The 18,400-nt window shown below is 43.7% G+C and overlaps 1 protein-coding gene across 3 annotated transcripts in view; it reads right to left on the bottom strand.

Annotated features, from left to right (window-relative positions):
• RAD54B (RAD54 homolog B) overlaps positions 1 to 18,400 on the bottom strand; it is a 122,651-nt gene that overhangs the window by 42,202 nt on the left and 62,049 nt on the right. The window lies entirely within an intron of this gene.

Genomic DNA, 18,400 nt, shown 5'->3' with positions numbered 1-18,400 from the left:
GAAACAGATTGATAGAGCCAGAAGAGTTCCCAGAAGTTACCTGCTACAGGACAGGCCTAACAAAGAAAATAACAGAACGCCACTAGCCGTCACCTTCAGCCCCCAACTAAAACCCCTCCAACGCATTATTAAGGATCTACAACCTATCCTAAAGGATGACCCAACACTCTCACAAGTCTTGGGAGACAGGCCAGTCCTTGCCTACAGACAGCCCCGCAACCTGAAGCAAATACTCACCAACAACCACATACCACACAACAGAACCACTAACCCAGGAACTTATCCTTGCAACAAAGCCCGTTGCCAATTGTGCCCACATATCTATTCAGGGGACACCATCACAGGGCCTAATAACATCAGCCACACTATCAGAGGCTCGTTCACCTGCACATCCACCAATGTGATCTATGCCATCATGTGCCAGCAATGCCCCTCTGCCATGTACATTGGTCAAACTGGACAGTCTCTACGTAAAAGAATAAATGGACACAAATCAGATGTCAAGAATTATAACATTCATAAACCAGTCGGAGAACACTTCAATCTCTCTGGTCACGCAATCACAGACATGAAGGTCGCTATCTTAAAACAAAAAAACTTCAAATCCAGACTCCAGCGAGAAACTGCTGAATTGGAATTCATTTGCAAATTGGATACTATTAATTTAGGCTTAAATAGAGACTGGGAGTGGCTAAGTCATTATGCAAGGTAGCCTGTTTCCTCTTGTTTTTTCCTACCCCCCCCCCCCCCCAGATGTTCTGGTTTAACTTGGATTTAAACCTGGAGAATGGTCAGTTTAGATGAGCTATTACCAGCAGGAGAGTGAGTTTGTGTGTGTATGGGGGTGGGGGGGATGTGAGAAAACCTTGATCTATGCAGGAAATAGCCCGACTTGATTATGTAAAGAGCTGTCACTTTGGATGGGCTAGCACCAGCAGGAGAGTGAATTTGTGTGGGGGGGTGGAGGGTGAGAAAACCTGGATTTGTGCTGGAAATGGCCCACCTGTTGATCACTTTAGATAAGCTATTACCAGCAGGACAGTGGGGTGGGAGGAGGTATTGTTTCATGATTTCTGTGTGTATATAAAGTCTGCTGCAGTTTCCACGGTAAACATCTGATGAAGTGAGCTGTAGCTCACGAAAGCTCATGCTCAAATAAATTGGTTAGTCTCTAAGGTGCCACAAGTACTCCTTTTCTTTCTACATTTTAATGTGCAGCTTTCAATTGCCTTCTCCTTTTAAGATTTTAAATGTACATTCCTGCAAGAACTGGAGACTTGTTGACAGCTGAACGTCCTTCCTCTTCACAAAAGGATGAACGTCGTCAAGTGGGTGAACACTTCTTCCCTTTCTCTTACATAGCCCTCAGAGACGAGTTCACAGAGCCTTCACGCCTGTTTTACAGCCGCTGCTTTTTACCCGAATGATTCTATTTAAAAATGTACCTGGGTATTCTTGGTGTGAACAGCCAGTTAGTTAGTTGCCAAGCCAACATTAATCCCGCAAAGTATTTTAAAGCAATTTAAAGCAATAGGGAAAACAAAATAGGACATAATGGTAAGTTTGGGAACTATTAGCTTTTGGAAATGAGATTTTTGCAACAAACAGTTCTTGAAGCAATTCGCCCCAGAGTGAAGAAAGCCAGATAACAGTATCCCATATGACATCCACATGCTCAGTGAGAAAACTAAAGATTAGGTAAAACATTATATTGCTGAGGTTCATTCCCCAAGTCCACCTTCTGAATCATCATTGCAATTTATATATACAAAATAGCTGGGTTGCGTATCTTTCTGTTGTACCCAAAATAGTCTCATTATTACCATTGCAGCATAGTCCTATGTCAAAATGTCGAGATATTTGGCTATGTTTGCAGCAATACTTCATGCTTTTAAAATAAGAATATTGTCAGATTAAAAATCATTACGCACGCCCAAAATATTCTTACATGTATGGTTGTTAATGCCAGAGACTATAAGATCTGTAAGAAGCTATTGGCTTGTCTATCAGGACATTAGTGTGTAGTAAGACAGAGTGTGCACTCTACAGTCTACTAGTTTGCAGGCAGTCACATCCCCTGGGCACAGCCACAGAGCACTAAAAGTTCCGTAGTGCATTCTGACATACCCCTGTTTAATCATCAAAGCACACCAAGGAATTTTTAAAGTGTGCTATAGCAGCATCCACATGGGATTTTACTGCACAGAAAGCTAGTGCGCTGTAGATTCACACACTGGGTTGCCACACACTTACAAGCTGTTTAGACAAGGTCAATATTTACTTAACATCATCAATGACATTTGTTTACTTGTATTCAACCTTGCATTCAATTTGGAAAATACCAATCGACTACTGAGTTTTTCACTTTTGTTTGTACACAGTATCTAATCAATTTAACATGAAGGTTTTAGTCCAATAGCAGAATGTTTGCAAACAGTGGGTGAAATTTTTCAGGCAAATAGTTTATGGGGGGGGGCGGGGAGGAGGAGAACAGTTTGGGTCGATTCAAAACAATTCATGAATTTCACAAATAGTTTTGGTCATTTACAAAACAGCTAGAGGAAGAGGCGGTGATGGTGCCCTCCATTATAACCTTTTGCCCAGTGGTTAGGGCACTCACCTGAGATTTGGGAGACCAAGGTTCAAATCCCCACTCCAGAAAAGACCCCATTCTGAAAAGTTTCAGATTCAGTTCGACCCAAACCAATTTTTTTTTAAATTTTCGGAACGGTCACCAAATCAAAAAAATCATTTATTCACCTAGCTCAACGTTTAAATCATTTGGTGTAAGGCTGACGCACTCCATACAGCTGCTAAGGGCAGTGTTTGGTAGCAGAATACAGAGCAGCAGCTTGGACAGTGAAATTACTGCTAGCTGAAGGCATCCAAATACAGTTGCTTTTGCCGATGCCCTAGAAATGAAGCTACACTTGTACATTGTGATCTCTCTTGTTGCTTCTGGTCATTATCTTGCACACAGACTAACAGAAATATGTGCGTACTATAAACAAAAAGAGATTGATTCCCTATCTGTGCCCACTAATTTCTCTCTCAACAAACAAAAAGCCCACTTTATAAAACTAAACTCTTCATGACCACTAAGAAGCTGTTGCAGGTGACGTGGTCTTTCTTCCTGAACTGAGAGAATACAGCTGAAGCATTATGGTCCAAAAGCTAAAATGCAGAGACTATAAAAGTGGGTATTTACAATAGGTGAAACAGTAAGTCCTTAAGTTTCAATATTTCAGCAAATGCTTGTTCTATGTGAGAATAAATTCCTGTAAAATGATGGAGTTGATGATTTATAGAAAATGGGGATGTAGGAGGAAAAAGAAAATAAATGCTGCAGTGGCAAATTAGTGTAACCAGTTTCTGCAGAACAGGTTTAGAGTAGACACTGATTATACCTGCACAGAGAAGTAAAAGGAAATCTGAAAGAATGCAAAATTTAAATAAAATATGCATTCCCAAATTGATCTGCAGCACTGTGTATAGCAGCTTAAATGAGAAATTCCCATAAGGAATGCAGCATGCTCCAGTGGACACTACAGGACGAGGAGTCAGGATCCTGGCTTTGCTAACACACACGGTTTGATCTTACTCAAGTCATTTGACTCCTCTATGCTTTAGTTTCCCTCATCTGTAAAATGTACATAAAGGTATCTACCCCTCTGTAAAGTGCTTTGAAATCTCCTGATAAAGCATTGTTTAAGTGCAAGTATTACTGTTCAAAAGAATAAGAAATCTGCTTCTAATTCTGCCACGTGATCATAAAAAAGGACAGATGAAGCCAAAATTTAGTTCAGAATATTTGAACATCCCAGCATACAACGGAATTTGGACCTAGAGCTTGTATTCTGACCCTTCTCTACAATGAAATGCCACCTTTGTATATTGGTATCTGAAATTAAATCCATTCCCGTATACATTCTTAAAACATATGCTTAGCAGAGACCAGGCTCTTTATGTCTTCTGAGGATCAACAGAAGTTTTATTTTACTTCAATTTCATACTAGCAATCAGAATAGTTAAGAGAGCAAATGAAAAATAGTACACAAATTCAGAAAACAGCTCTTTGCACTGTAGCTAGGTATTCTGTTACACATGGAGTGTATATAGATTATATTTAAAATTGCATGCTAATCTGAGATCCAGGAATATCTAACCCAACATTATGATAGAAAGATAATGTTACCTTAATTCTAAATTCAGGCTAGAAATAAAACACACATTTTTAACAGTGAGTAACTACTTGCACAAGTTACCAAGGACTGTGGGGGCTTCTCCATCACTGTAAATTTTAAATCAAGATTGCTAGTTTTTCTAAAAAATATGCTTTAGTTCAAACACGAATTAATTCAGGGCACTTCTGTGTCCTGTGTTATACAGGCAGTCAGACAAGATGATTGCAATGGTCCCTTTTTGCCTTATAATCTATGACTCTCACAATGGTGTTGTGGAAATAGATGCATTAATATTTGTGAAGAACTCCGATAGTCTAGTGATGAGTGCCATAAAAAAAAAAAACTATGAGGAAATTGATAGTTCTGTCTGCAGGCCAGGACTGAATAGCATGCAACAAATAAGACATAAGGCCACACATTGAACAATGGAACACTGAAAAATCTCCATCATCAGAGATTTTTAGGAGGAGGTTAGATAAACACTTGTCAGGGATGATAACACTAAAATAATATTTAGTCCTGTCTTGACTGCAGGGGACTGGATTAGAAGACTTCTCAAGTCTCTTCCAGTTCTACAATTCGATGATTCTATGAACGAGGAAAAAATAAAATATCGTATAGCTGATCACTACATGACCACCATCTAGACTGTGCACTGACTGAAGCAGGGGTTCTGTGGAAAAAATAGTATGTGATCATGTAATTAAAGACTGTTTTATAATTCTTACACACCATGGGGCAAAATTAAGGTTACACAGGCACTCTTAATTCTGACATTTCCTAATGTTTGAGTGCTTGACTTTGCCATCTTAATAATGTTCTTTTAATGCAGTTTTGTGTGTTCATGCATATGTGTGTCATAATAATAGGAGAGTTGTGATGGCCTTAACTATAGCAGTTGTGAAATGACTGCATTGTAACTTCACCTCTTAGCAAAATATTTAGCTCTTAAGGATACTGCTTTAATGGGGGATGATAGGTAGAGAAGATTTCCAAAACATGGCTTCTAAGGATACATCTTCACTACCCGCCGGATCAGCGTGTAGTGATCGATCTATCAGGGATCGATTTATCGCGTCTCATCTAGATGCGATAAATCGATCCCCGAATCAACACCTGTACTCCACCTCTGCAGGAGGAGTAAGCGGAGTCGATGGGGGAGCCGCTGGGGTTGACTCTGCTGTGAGGACAGCCAGGTAAGTCGAACAAAGAAGTTGCATATCTTAGTTCGAAACCACGCCCCCCAGTGTAGCCCAGGCCTAAGTGGAAAAAATGTTCTTAAACCTTTCTACTGTCTGGAAAAACCAACTGACTCTAGCATTCACAGTAAAAATTTAATGAACTAAGTTGAAAGCTTCTGATAAGTTCACAGAAATAATTATGCATGTCCTATCATCAAAGGCAACAGCAATATCTTTGACAATTCTGGAATGGGCAGGCATCAGATGGTGCACTAAACCAGATTACCTAAATAAAATGTTGAATCCATTCAAATGTCATCCAAGTTGACTGTTTACAATGTCTTCTAAGATGTTAGAACACACAGATCAATTCTAACATCTTTATATAAATAAAAAACCAAATGCTGTTCAGTGACAAATTAAATGCAGGTAAGACTTTAGAAAGTAAAATATACACTTGAATGCCATGTACAGTATTTTGTATGTTATTGTAAAATGTGTATTTATAATTATTTGATATCTATTCATTTTTTTCTGTTTTTAAAAATAGAAAAACACCCAGTAAACGTCATCACTACATACATTTTTACTAATACAAAAGTTATGATATTTAACAATCACGAGTTAATTGTACCATAGTCAAAGGGGTCACTTTTCAAAGCATTTCATAGGGATTTAGTCATATAATTCACATTAAATGTTAATGGGAGGCATGCAGCTAAATCCTCATATGCCACACTGAAAATATACCGCTTGGCATTCTCTGAAGATGTGCCAGTTATTGCAACTTTTTTGAGGTGTTTTGCGGAGGGGGACCCCCAAACTATTAAAAAGATGGACTATTTGTAATTTACAAGTCTTCATAGTTTCCAGAAACCCAATAGAAGTGAAGCAAAAAGTAGGCAAATAGGGGTTTATTAAGATTATGCATACTTGGTATTAACATCTATGTTAACTCATATCTGAGGAAAATCTGATTTACTTACTTGTTTGGGTTTATTTAATTTATTTATTTATTTATTTGCCAGTGATAACCTTCGATTGGCTTGAATAATATTGACTCAGAAAATCAACAATAGGCCATTAATGTTTCTATTCTGTATTTTAAAGAGCATTTATCAATAAAACATATTATATCCTCTGCAGTGGGTAGGAAACACAAACTATTCCTAGCCAGTCTAAATAATTTAGACATGCCTGTTTAAAATTCATGAAATTACCCTGGAAGAAGGTGGTACTTTAGCATTTTCATGTGTTATGAAGGAATGATTACTGACTGAGGACATTACTGGAGGGGAAGGAATAATATTTCCAAACCAAGTTACATAAATATGATTTACATAAATGTAATCCATTCAATAGTTCAAGCAGAAAAATAATGTTTAGGGCCAAAACTCAACAAAGCTGGTGCACAAGTTGTAACTTGCACCAGGAAAGCACACTGTGCCAGAGGGGGGAAATTCATTCCTGTGGAGGGTAAATGGTGGTTACTGTGTTGTCCTTGCTTGTCTAGATCGCAGGAAAATGGAAGCAGTTTTAAATTACAGGGGCTCCAATGCAAATTCACAAACATGAAGTTCTGCAGGAAACCACAGATTCAGGCTCCATAGGGCCGGCTTTATTTTAAATCAGTCCCGCCCATTTTTGGAGCTGAACTGACCCCTAACCTATGGAGGCATACACACACGAAGACGTAGCAGCTTTCAATCAACACAGTCTAGTTTCCAGTACAGTTTCCAAGGAATCAAATCCCTCTACTTCCTTTTACACCAGGGGTGGGCAAACGTTTTAGCCTGAGGGCCGCATCGGGTTTTGGAAATTGTATGGAGGGACGGTTAGGGGAGGCTGTCCCTCCCCAAACAGCCAGGCATGGCCAAGCCCCCGCCTCCTATCCGCTTCTCACCCCCTGACGGCCCTCCACGGGACTTCTGCCCCATCCAACCCCCCCTGTTCCCTGACAGCTCCCCCAGGACCCCTGCCCCATCCACACACCCCCTTCTCCTTGTCCCCTGATTGACTGCAGAACCCCCACCCCTGACTGCCCCCCACAGCCCCATCCAACCCCTCCTCTCATTCCTCACTGCCCCCCACCCGGGGACCCCTGCCCCATCCAACCACCACGTCTCCCTTTCCCCGACTGCCTCCGGAACCCCTGCCCCTGACTTCCCCCCGCCATCCCATCCAACCCCCTCTCCTTCCTGACTGCCCCCCGCCGGAACCCCTGCCCCCATTCAACCCCCTTGTTCCCCTGACCACCACCGCAAACCCCCTTGGCCTCTATCCAACCCCCTCTGCTCCCGGCCCCCTTACTGCGCTGCCTGGAGCAACAGTGGCTGGCAGCGCTACAGCCTCGCTGCCCAGCCACAGGCATGGTGGCACACTGAGCTGAAGCTGCGGGTGGAGGGGGAACAGCAGGGGAAGGGCCGGGGGCTAGCCTCCCGAGCCAGGAGCTCAGGGGCCAGGCAGGAGAGTCCCGTGGGCCACATGTGGCCCGCAGGCTGTAGTTTGCCCACCTCTGTTTTACACCAATGTAAATTCTTCCACTCACATTTGTTCCACAGGTGGCTTTAGCCCTACTTTTCTAGTTGCCTTTTTATTTATTTGTAATAGCATTAAGGACTATCTCATTGGTCTCTTTACAGCATATAACAGTTTTAAATTTGTCATCCAAAGACGTGTTATATACTCTTTACAGGGTTCATTTGCATTTTAAGGATTAAAATAACGAAACAAGTTCAAACATAAAAATAATTTCTGGATTTTTACTAAAGTTATTTTTAGAACAGTGCTCATTTTTGCATCTTAGAAATGGATTTACAAACAGCCTTCTTTAAAAACTATATTGATCTAAGGTATAGTAAGTTATCATAAAAACACTGGTGTCAGGGACACATTTTATCATCTAAGACTGTGCTGAATACTAGTACGTCTGCAAATGCAGACAAAGATTTTACTAAAATGAATTCAAATAGTAAGCAACCCAATTCACTGACAGTTGTTCCTAACGTAAGAGGACTGCCCCAACCATAACTTTTTCATCCCTCTACCTTCCCCACTGAGTTCTCTGTTTTAGTAGTTTTGTGGACGGGACCATAGTTTGAAGCAGGGAAGTACAATCCAAATGAAAATATTTGCGGCCTGCAAAGTACTGTAAGCCCCTGGAGGATGTTAATACTATCTTGCCAGGTGGCCAACTTATTTATTTTACACCCCCTGGGACCCCACGTGCACATGCACATCATCTGTTAAAAGAACTTTACTGTTAATATTGCAAAGTCAAGCATTGGGAAATGCCAGAATTAAGGTTGCCTGTGTAACCTTAATTCAGTCCTCTTGTGCATACGCATTATGATATAATCCTTAATTACATGATTGCATACTATTTTTTCCACAGAGCCCTTGCCTTACTCAATGCCCAGGATGGATCATGTTCACTTAATGTGGAGCTACTGAATATCTTGTTTTTGCCTCATTATTCGATGTGGAGCTCCATGCCTTATTTATTTCACGTTATTCAAATCCTTCTCTCACAACAGAATTATTAATTTCTTTCATGGGCTTTTCTATGGTGCTCATTATACGATATTTCAGTGCTTCACAAGTATCAGTTAATTTATTTTCGCAACACCCCTGTGAGATGAAGGGCTATTATTATCTCCATTTTACAGATGCAAAACTGAGGCACAGACCTCTGCAACTTCAGCTAATGGAGTATCGGATGGCCAAAGTTGGTTGCCATCCTATGTAGATCAGCATTAATGGGGGATAAGACACTTTGCCAGTGGGTTTCACAGATATTTTCTAACAGCAGAGGAATGGTGACACTCAGGAAAAAATAGTTACTAAGCTATTCTCAAAGAACAGTTACAGATGTGTTGCACATGTCCATTCCACTTCAAGTGTGTGCATGCCCTCTGCACTAGAGTCAGAGATTTTCCCTCAGCAGTTCCTGTCAGGGGGGCCATGTGTCTGCTGCTGCTGCCACCTTGTGCTACTGCACGATGGAATAAAGGGCACTGACACCCCGACCATCCCCCAGTTCCTTCATACTGTATAGAGTCTGATATGGAGGAGAGAGGCAGGGCCGATGCAACCACTAGGCAAACTAGGCGGCCGCCTAGGGCGCCAAGTGGTTGGGGGCGGCCAAAAACACGCAGCGGGGAGGAGGTGGAGCGGAGGTGAGCTGGGGTAGGAGGGCGTGGGGAGGGCCGCCTACAGCAAGTAAAGGGTGGGGGCAGCGTACAGGGGAACCGCTCCCCAGCTCACCTCTTCTCCGCCTCATCCCCTGAGCATGCCGCCCTGCTCTGCTTCTCTCCCTCCCAGGATTGGCACTGCAAGCCTGAGAGGCGGGAGAAGCGGAACGGCGGCAGCGTGCTCAGGGAGGAGGTGGAGCAGAGGTGAACTGGGGTGGGGAGTGCCACACGGCTCCCTGGGCCGAGGGGAGGGAGGGAGGGGGGCGGGAAGCTGCCACACACGGCTCCCTGGTCCAAGGGGGTGGGGGAGCTGCCGCGGGAGGGGGTTGTCTCAGGGCTCCCAGGTGAGGGGGGCAGGCGCACAGTGAAAGTTTCGCCTAGTTTCGGCCCTGGGGAGAGGAGAGGGAGTCTTGGAATGGACATGTACTACACATCTCAAAGAACAACACAGTTACAGAACACATTAGTAACCATTCTTTTCTTCTAATAATTGCACATGTCCATTTCACTTCAGGTGACTCACAAGCAGCTCAATCTGGAGATGGGTTTCAGAACCTACCTGAACAATGCCTGAAGGTCTACTTGTCCAAACCTGGCATCATCTCTGGAATACTGAGATAAAGCATAGTGAGTTGTAAAGGTCTGCACTGTGGACCAAGCTGCAGCTTTACAAATGTCTGTTGTAGGTACTTGATCCAAAAAAATCCCGTGGAAGCTGCTTCAGATTTTGTAGAGTGTGCTGCCATTCTGCTTGCAGGGGATACATCAGCAATGTGTTAGCACAGTTGTATGCAAGACAAAATCCATGAGGAAATCCTCTGCGTCAAGACTGGAAAGCCTTTCATCCTGTCTGCAACTGACAAGAAAAGCTGGGATGGCAATCTAAAAGACCTAGTTCCGTCCAAGTAAAAAGCCAACACCTTCTAACATCTAAGGTATAGTCTCTCTCCTCATCCTTACAATAATGGAGGTTAGGAAACAAAGTTGATAAGTACATGGGTTGATTGAGGTGGAATGCTGATATTACTTTAGTCTGGAATTTCGAATGTAGGCATAAGTAAATGTTGTCCTTATAAAAAAAACTGCAAACTGGGGGTCAGCTACCAATGCTCGTAACTCCACCACCCTTCTCAAAGAGATAATAGTTACCAAAAATAGTGCTTTCATAGACAGATGAAGTAAAGAGTAGGTAGCCATCGGTTCAAAAGGCAGACCCATCAACCTTGTTATACCAGATTTAAGTCCCAGGAGGAAGGGATCCAGACCCTTTAAGACTTTAAGTGACATAGGATTAGAAAATACTGAGTTACCCGTAATTGGAACATGGAAAGTGAAGATATCTGCCAGGTGAACCCTGATTGAACTAATGGATAAACCTTGTTGTTTCAAGTAGGACAAGTAGTCCAAAAATGTTGGATAGAGGTGCAAGGAGAAACTCCCTTCTGTTTTGACCATAAGGAGAATAATTTCCACTTCAGCTGGTAAGTGTATCTAGTAGATGGCTTTCTACAATTTGTGAAGATGTTTTGCACATTCTCAAAACACTCCACCTCGTGAGAAGCTAACCATGGAGCATCCAGGCTATCAGATGGAGAGCAGGGGGGTTGGGATGTAGGGATGACTGTGGTCCTTGGAGATTGGGTCAGGTTCTGAAGGCAGTCTCAAAAGGAGCCCTGGGGGATAGGCTCAGCATACTGAAGAACCAATGCTGGCAGAGCCACGCCAGTGCTATGAGGATCATACAAGAATGATCATGCCTGAGCTTGAGCAACACCCTGGGAAGAAGTGGGAAAATAGGCCTGCAACAGCTTGTCCTTCCAAGATGATAGGAAAGCATCTGTCAGAAATCCCTGAGACCTGCCCTGGAACAAAAGACCTGGCACTTTGTTAAGACAAGTTGTAAACAGGTCAATATGAAGGACACGTTTGTTTTGAAAAATGAATCTCATGATACACAACCTGAGATACAGCAGGGATCCCAAGTGAAAGATCTGCTCAAGCGATCCACCACGCTGTTCTGAGCACCCAGAAGGTGGGAGGCTTTGAGATGTATTACACTGGTGATACAAAACTCTCAAAGATGTAGTCTTCAGAGAGATGATCTGATCTGGCACCTCCCTGCCTGTTCCCGCAGAACATTGCCACAGTGCTGTCCGTGAAGACATGAAGATATTGTCCCTTGATGACAGTGAGAAAAGCTTGATAGGCCAGATGAATAGACAGCAACTCCCGCGTGTTTATGTGGAGATCCAAATCTTGTTGGACCCACAGATCTTGAGTTCTTAAGACTCCTAGGTGAAGCCCCCAACCTAGAGAAGAAGTGTCTGTAACTAGTGTTAATATGTGAAAGGGAGGGGCAAAGGGAACAACCTTAAACACATTAGCCAGGTCTGTCCACCACACCAAGGAGGCTGGCACTCCTGCAAAGGAGGCTGGCACTCCTGCAAAGGAGGCTGGCACTCCTGCAAAGGAGGCTGGCACTCCTGCAAAGGAGGCTGGCACTCCTGCAAAGGAGGCTGGCACTCCTGCAAAGGAGGCTGGCACTCCTGCAAAGGAGGCTGGCACTCCTGCAAAGGAGGCTGGCACTCCTGCAAAGGAGGCTGGCACTCCTGCAGGGTCAGGACAGCTGGGCGATCAGCAGCGACTCAATCAGGAGCAGGCAGGCGCTGGAGCAAGGGAACAACCAGGCACAGACTAGAGTAGGAGCAATCTGTCAGTATTAACAGGCAGCTAGGAGTATCTCCAACAAGGAAGCAATGTTGAGCAGACTGGAGTGGCTGCTTTTCTTAGGAGCCTATACACCTGCCATGTGGACACCTTGTTAGACCCTTGCTTGTGGACTGGCTAGATCCTTAGGACTTTCTGGCTCAGCGATGACTCCTCAAACTCAGAACACTTATCATATGCAAGTACCTGAATCAACATGTCCAGTGGATGATGAACTAAGGAGTATGAGGACTTTAAACATCCCTGCAATTTCCTGAGATTAACTCTGGCATTCCAAACCACATACATACATACCTATGAGTCAATTTCTCATTGTTGTAAGCAAAAGCTGGGTGAGGACATAGCTGAACCTTATCTTTGAAGAAAACAGTATAAGTGGGTTCCGAGGTCAAGGCCTGAAATTCCAGAACCCTTCTGGCCAAAGTAATTGCCACCAGGAAGGCAACCTTCCACAAGAAGAGCAGCAGGGAGCAAGATGCCAGGGGCTCGAAGGGTGGCCACATGAGCCTGGATCAGACCCCCAGGAGGAACTGGGTCACGAACTTGCAGGTGGAGACTTTCCAGACCCTTGATGAACCTGCTTCTCATCTCATGGGCGAAGACCAATCTGCCTTGGATCGGAGAATGGAATACCGAGATGGCTGTTAAGTGGACCTTGAGGACCACGATAGTCCTTGGTGAAGGAGATTCTAGTCTAGGATGGACTGCAAGGATGCCTGAGCCAGGCTCCTCTCGGCTGCCCAGCATATGAAGCAATTCCACTTGGCCAGGTAGGTGGCTCTAGTAGAGGGCTTTCTGCTGCCTAGCAAAACCTGTTGGAGTTGCTCCAACCATGCTCTCTCCTCTGGATTCAGGCAGGCGAGGTTCGGATGGAGGAGTCCTGTGAAATCAAGTACGATCTGAGTGGGAGCATCAGTGGGGCTGTGACTGCGAGATCTAGAGGAATGCCAGACCAAGGCTGATGAGGCCATGCTGATGCAATAATGATAACCTTCACCTTGTCCCCCTTGATCTTCAGAAAGACTTTGTGAACTCAGGGAATTGGAGGGATGGCGTGCAGCAGGCTGCCTGACCATGACTGTTGAAAGACATTGGACAGGGAACCTTTGTCTTGACCGTGCCTTGAGCAAAAGCAAGGACATTGTGTGTTCTGTGTGAGGGCAAATAGGTCCACCTAGGTAGTTCCCCACCACAGGTGGAGAGACCACTCACGGTGAGAGGGAAAAGGTTTCCTAAGGTGATCCGCCAACACGTTCCGCTGCCCAGGGAGATGAGATGCCTCCAGGTGAATGGAATGCTTCACGCAGAAATCCCATAACCTGAGAGCTTCTTGGCAGAGGACCTTGGACCGGGAGCCTAGCTGTTTGATGACATAAAACAGGTGGGTTGGGCAAGGAACACTTTGCAGGCTAAGTGTATTGTCCTGAGCACCTTTACATTTATGTGTAGGGATAGCTTTTCTGCTACCAGAGACCTTAGTTCCTGAGATCGTCGAGGTGAGGCCATCACACTACATCCGACATGTCAGATGCCAATGTTATTGTGCACCATGAGGATGGAAATGAGCAAACACTCGAAGAAGGAGGATCAGATTCTGGTGCAACTGACTTCTACTTGGAGCCTGGATCGACTTCATATCAGCCAGTCATTCAGGCAAGGAAATAACTTGTATCCCTGCTTTCCTTAGGAACGTAGCCACCACCACCATGCATTCTGTAAATAATCGCAGGGCAACAGACAGGCTGAAGGGTACTACTGTAAATGGAAAATGCATGTTGTTGATTAGAAATACTAGGAATCTCCTGTGGCTTTAATGGACAGCCACACGGAAATACATATCCTTTACGTTGAGGGCAGCGTACTAGTTGCCAGGATCCAGGGAGGGGACAATGGAGGTCAGGGTAACCATATGAAATCTTGTTTTCTTTATATATTTGTTCAGATTTTGCAGATCTAAGATGGGTCGGAGCCCTCCTTTTGCCTTTGGAATCAAGAAGTAACGCTAATAGAAACCCTTCCCTCAGAGAAGAGGGGGAACCTCCTCTATAGCTCCCAAATGGAAGAGAGACTGGATCTCCTGGAGGAGAACAGCCTCATGAGAGTGGTCTCTTAAAAGGAATGGGGATAGGGAGTGGAAGGGAAGGATGGAAATAAAGTGCAAGATGTTTCCCTGTGGAGCAGGGATACATCTTGCACTTTAGAACACATCGATCTGTGGTAACACATCAATCTGCGGTAATATGGGACCAAGCAGATGGGATAGCCAGTCAGAAAAAAATGAAGGAGAAACTTGCAAGAGTGGATCTGGTAGTCTAGCCTCGACAAGGTAGTCAAACATACTGCTTGGAATTTCTAGACTGCCTCCAGGAACCTGCCATAGATGAAAACTGAAGAGGTAGAGGTCTCCTCCTATGTTTTTTTCCCCCCCTTGGCTGAGCTGCTGCTCTCCTGCTCTACCCTTACGCAGCCCAGGTGGGTGGGGAAAGTGACATGGATGCAGCATTCCTGATGTCGTTCCTCACTCCCTCCCTCACAACCCCCATAGGAGAGAGCGGAGAAGCAGCGTTCAAGGGGAGGAGCGAGCAGCAATGCCAGCTGCTCCATGCATCCAGGTCTGTTTCCCCACAGGGGCACAGTAGAGGGGTGCAGGGGTTGGGATGCAGGAGGGGGGCGCAGGGGTTGGGACAAAGGGAGCACAGTTTAGGGGTTGGGGAGCCCACAGGGACCAGGGGCAATTGTGGGGCACCCATGGGAACCGGGGCACCAAAATACAAGTTCGCCCAAGACACCATTTTTCCTAAGGCCAGCCCTGAAAGCAAGCCAACACACTCCAACTACCGACCACAGGTAGTAAGATGGAACCGAGGATGGTGCAAGATGGCTCCACCCTTTATACCATCATGGAGCAGCATAGGGCACATGCACCACACCGACAGGTAACACTGAGGAAAAAATCTCTGATTAGTGCACTGCGCACACACACGCCTGAAGAGGAATGGACATGTGCAATCATTGAAGAACCATCTTCAGTTCCATCCTGGGCTCTGGAGGGGAGTGTTCTCTAGTGGGCACAGACTCTTATGCATCTTCCTCCAAGTGTGACCCCCTTCTGCTCCACCCCCTCCAACTTGCCCCTGTTCTGACTCTACCCTAACCCTGGCTCCTCATCTTAGTCCCATTTGCTTAACCTAGGCAGTCCCAATTTCCACTATTCATGATTCTTATCGCTGTCCCAGTCTCCTTGCCCAACCATTGCCAGTTCCCTTGTGCGCACCACCTAGCTCCTTGTCCTCAGTTTCCTTGCCCAGTCAGTCCTATCTCCCTTCCTGCCAGCTCCTCATCAGATATGTCTCTCCCACCGCAGCATTGCCTCCAATCATCCTCCACCCATATTCCCCATCCCCACTGACTCCCAGTCTCAATTGCTCTCCCCCAGGGTCCTTGTCCAGTATCAGTGCTCCTCCCCATCCCACCTTCCATCTCCTTGTTCCAGTAACTTTGCCCAGTCAGTCCCAGTTTCTCCCTCATACTCCGGTTTCTCGTCAGGTCTGTCTTCCCCCTGCAACTCCTCCATCTCACCCCACGGGTTCTCATCCCAGTCTCCTTGCCCAGCCAGTCCTAGTCTTCCCCATACCTAGTCATCCCATATATCCCCCGTACTTATAGCTCCCAAACCCTCCTCCATTTCCCTACCAGGATCCTTGCTCAGCCAGTTTCAGTCTCCCCCCAGGTCCCAATCTCCTTGCCCAGCCACTACCAGTTCCCCACCCCTCAACTCTCAATATTCCTCTCCATGCCACCAGCCTCCTCCACCTCCCCCAAGGCTTTTTTGTACTAATCTACTTTCATCCCATCTCCCTGATCTGGGTCTCATCCCCTTTGCATTGAAATTGGACAGCTTCCTCCTCCTATGCTGCCTGGGCACAGCAGGGCACAGAGTATAGGAGACATTCTCCCTGCTCTTAGTTCAGATGCCCAGACCTGGCACTGCGGGAAGCAGCCCAAACCTGCAATTGCAAATCTTGCCCCACACTGGCACTTTCACTGCACTGCAGCAGTGTCCACGCATCATTTTATGGCAGGGAAAGCTGTTGCAATGTAGTTCACACCTTGGCTTTATCACACAGTTACTCGCCATATAGACAACCTCTTAACAGTTAATTATAGGCAGTGCAGGTAGTACCAGCTATAGTTATATTTCCATTATAAAACACTGTGTTCAATGACTTATAACTTTGCCAAATTTTAACCATTCAGACTGAAATTTCCCATGTAGGGTGTGTGCTTAAGGCTGAATATTTTTAAAAAAAGTTTTAGCTAAAATGGTTCTCCATTTGAGGAGATTCTTAACTTATAAGTGCTTAACTTTACAACCTTAACTTTTTAAACATTTTCTTTTGTTTTTTATAAAATATATGTGTTCATTAAACTTAAACAATATGGAGAATCAAAGCTATAACAAACTCCCTTCAGTTTGAAGAAGCTTTTGTGCCAAAAGCATTGGAACCATAAGTAACAGAAATAGTTTGGACCATAATGTGTATTTTATACAGAAATGAATGTACACAAGAACCTATTTAACAAATAATTAACAGGCACAAATATAGCAAAGTATTTGTTTTCTATTTTAAAACATATATTCTAACTGGTATGTTTAAAGGTCAACAAGAAGCCAGGTGAACCAAGATAAGGTGAACCAAGATAAGGACTAAGTGACCACAATACTTATTAAATGCTGGTTAGAAGTCACAAGGAGACAGAAGAGTGATTCTAGCTTACCAACTGAAGTGAACAGAATGGAATTACTGATATACAGCTGTTTTGTCCTAATGTTTCATTAACTGCTACATTCATCCAAGCAAATGATTAAAATTGGTCTATACCACTGTGTAATGGATTGATTAAATCAATTTATAATTTATCAAAGAATGCAGAGAGATTCTACCTGAATGAACACATTTTCAAAGAAAGAAAACAGAGAAGTTGCAACTTAAAAGGTAAACAGAGATATGCAAAAATTGGCCAAGCACTACACCTTGAACCTTATAAATACTATTACCTAGTCATCTTTATTCCTTCCCCTCTCTCTCTCATTTTTAAATTCTATTTCAGCTAATGAAACTTATAAATTTATAATAATTCAAGTGTGTAATTTAGCTAAGCAACATATATATAAGAACCATGAGAAATGTGGTTGTGTAACTGGTTAATTAAAATTACTCAACTAGTTTGTATTTTATAACTGTATGGTTCTCATATACCCAGTCAGCCAAGGAAACACCATTGTCAGTGTTACACCCACCAGGAGATCTTTGAACACATCAGGGTCCAAGAGATTATTCCACATAACCATAATGTTGGGTGGTATCAGATCCCACATTGCAGAAGGAGGACAGGTACACTGGAGAATGTCTATGGCATTCCATGGTTGCAGAAGACAAAGCATTCCCGCCATTTCACTCTCTCCTCTCCTCTCCCAAAGTAAGAATCACAATCATCTCCAAACTTGGTAGAGTACAGAATGACTGTGGAGGATCCATAAGCCGGATCAACGGAGAAGTTTAGCTAGCTAAAACCCAGTAAAATCTAAAGAAGTCATATCCTTGCTACTAATGGAACTTTGTTCAGGCCACATGGACTCCACTTTAATAAAGAACACCATTTAATCAATAAAGTCAGTCTGACTGGGATAAAACTGAGTGTTTTCATTTTTACTATTAATCAGCAAGACGCATAATTCACAGGACATCTTAATTTCAGTAATCTGTTACACAAAGAAGCTCCGTTAAAATTCTAAAATGTAACAATAGTAAATAGCAAACACTGTGTCAAAATGTTATGCAATGAGCTTTTCAGATGATTTAAAAACAAATTCAAAAGGAATAAAAAAAACAGATCAAAAATGTGTATTATGAAGCACATGTACTACATTGCTATCTTTTAAATTGCATTTTCAACCTTTAAAATACAAGTTCTTTCTAAAATAAACTCACTATTCTAGGGTTTCTATTTATTTCCATCCAAAGTATTTAAAAGAAGTCAATATGCTAGAACAATAATTATTTAAATTCTCTCCGGTTGCAAGGATTTTTTGTTTATTATTATTTTATCACAA

This window comes from Lepidochelys kempii, chromosome 2 (genome assembly GCF_965140265.1).
Source record: "Lepidochelys kempii isolate rLepKem1 chromosome 2, rLepKem1.hap2, whole genome shotgun sequence".
Classification (NCBI taxonomy): domain Eukaryota; kingdom Metazoa; phylum Chordata; order Testudines; family Cheloniidae; genus Lepidochelys; species Lepidochelys kempii.
The sequence above is the reverse complement of the archived record's forward strand: the minus strand, read 5'-3'. Positions and strand labels throughout refer to the sequence as shown.